Source organism: Lampetra planeri, chromosome 65 (assembly GCF_965212315.1).
Source record: "Lampetra planeri chromosome 65, kcLamPlan1.2.h2, whole genome shotgun sequence".
Lineage (NCBI taxonomy): Eukaryota > Metazoa > Chordata > Hyperoartia > Petromyzontiformes > Petromyzontidae > Lampetra > Lampetra planeri.
Window position 1 is genome coordinate 1,547,097 of NC_136171.1, and position 2,719 is coordinate 1,549,815.

Sequence of the window (2,719 nt, forward strand, 5' to 3'; positions counted from 1 at the left end):
GTAGAACGTGTTGTCTATATTTCTTTCAAGTTGCGAATTTTTATGTGACGTCACATTTCTCAACCCCCCCCCCCCCTAGGTGCGTGGCAGGAGAATGTAAATACAGTACAATAGTCCTGGCGGCTAACGTTTTTAATTTGTTCCGGGGAAACTACCGTTAATCCATTTAACATGTTGATCGGATTTAGGAATTACATGATGTGCACTAGAGAGAGCTGTTTCAACTGCCAAAACAGCAAAACGCAATGTAAACAAAGTCAGTCGACAGTCGAAACGGCTCATAAATGGCGCGTCGCTGATTGGCTGAGAGCGTGGCTCAGCCCCCGGATTGGCCGAAAGTGGCGCCCCCGCGTGCACAAGGTAAGCACGGTACCGTCACGTCAACATGTCAACGTTTGTCGACAACGTGGGGGGTCCCTATGGGAGGCGAAACGTTCACGGTAAAGCCGTGAACCGATGAGGGACTACTGTACAGCAAAGAAATGTGGACGTCCGCCCTTTCTGTCTGTATGAGATCGAGCGTTTCCCCCTCGCATGCGTGGGGTTTCTCCAGACGTTCCCGTTTCCTCACACATGTAAACAACGCTCGTTATTCGTCCGAAAACACCTTCATATATAGAGAACCGCAGAGCTTTGGAAATCGTTGGTGGCGCCTGCTCCACACCGCGTGGCTGCTGCTGCTACATTCCACCGCTCGTCTGTGGTTCCACCTAATGTATGAACACCGGTGCGGTGTATGTGTATTGTGCGTGCCGTCGCGTATCGCTCGCTCACTCACTCACACGGCCCCAATCTTATTTTTGATTTACAGAGAGCGCCTTCGCTCGAGGCGCTTAGCGTAGTTGACAAACAATACAAATAAACGGTAACAGAAGAGAATGATTTAGATGACAGGAGCGTGCAAGGATTGAGGAATGAGCGACGGCGAGAGAGGGGTACTTAGGGGATCACGAAGGGGTACAGGGGAGGGACGGGAAAGAGTGGAGGGGGCGAGGGGAAGGAAGAGAGAGATGGAGCTTTAAGAGAAGATATGAAGGAGGTTAAGGAGTAGGGGGGTGCTAAATGAACCGGGGGAAGTTTATTCCAGTGCAGGGGTGCAAGGAGTAAGAACTGAAAAAACGGGATTGGGCATAGGGAGACGGAGGGACAGGGAGAGATTGGGAATGAAGAGAGCGCACAAGGCGACAGCGAGCCCCTGCGGGTGCCGCTGGGGCAGCCAGAGCAGCACCTGACGAGAAGTCCCAGGGGATCCTCGGGAAGCCCTTAAATGAGTAACGGGCACTGCTTTAATTGGTAATTCTATTGAATTATTGTGCAAGGCAGATATATGTTCAGGAAATGCCGATGTAGGGGTCAGAATCAGAATATTTAGACTGGAGGAGGAATCCGATGAGCTATAAAAGCTCTTTGTCACAGATGTCCGGTCTGGGGACACGGGGTCAACGAGTTAGAAGGACAAACAATACAAAGAGAATAAAAAAAACGCTAGCCACGGCGAGAGGGCTTAAGAGTTGGTGTAGTTTTCCTATTCCTCCATCGTTGACGGTGTGTGGACTACTCTGGGGTGGTTTACTATGCGGCCCACAGTTTGGGCTGCATGGCCACAGTCCAACTGCTGAACCTTGTCTTTCATCAGTATTCATTTTAATGGTAAATCAAAGATCGAGATGATGACACCATGGGGCAAAGCTGCTGCTTATGCAACAGCTGTGTTAGCCCCAATCCCTCCAATCACTGCAGAAGCCCTTCCATGGCCTGCGTCCACACTCATTTTACATTCAGTTTTTTATTTTGTTCGCTGAAGTAGGGCCATTGTCCGAAACGTCGCCTTTTTTAAAATGAAGGCCACGCACTTGTATTGACGAGTTTTTGTTGTTGCTATTTTATATCAAGATCTGGTGGGCATCGGGTGGAGAAGTGGTTGGAGGCGCTGCTGCTAAACCTGCAGTGTGCCACTAAGAGGTGGGGTCTTACCAGTGGCGGGTCGTGACATTCCCACTAGGCGGTGCAGTTGTGAGTGACCTCTGAAAATATGATCTAACTAGCTTTACTACCTGGCTTCGCCCAGGACTTGGATTCACGACGCCCGGCCGCCTTTGTCTCCCCAGTGGCGATGTTCACACACCACACCAGTTACTCGTTTGAGGCTGAGTCGACCTAGGGGAGGCCCAGGACCGGTTCAAATAATCGTCACCGGTGGTGGCCGTGAGCGGGAATCGAACTTGGGTGGCCGGGTTCGTAGCGCAGCGCGCGAATCGCTACGCAGACGCTGCCCCCACCCACACACAGGCTAAAGACAAAGATCCCCTGTGTAGCCTGTGTGACTGTAGGGGGCAAGTGCTGTTAGCGAGCACCTATGAAGGCCGGCACGGCACACGAGGGGGTGGGTTCACAAATTTCCCTTTTATATACAACATATAGATTTAGAAAAAGCTCGTCATGTTATTGGCTTTCCCGTGAAAGTAATATAACGTTCTTATCTACCAACTGCTTCCAGAAGACAACTTCCGGAATAAGCATACCTCTGGAAGATCTTGACTTAAAGCTCTCGTGACTGCAGGAATTCATATTCTTTGGGTCTTTCGGTAAAGCCATGTAGATAGAAAAAAATATCACGAAGTTTCGATCGCAACACAAGCAATCGTCATCAGGTGAAAAAAACTACTATTATTTTTTGCGTGGCTCTGGAAGATCATCAAGTACCAGAAGTTATCTTCTG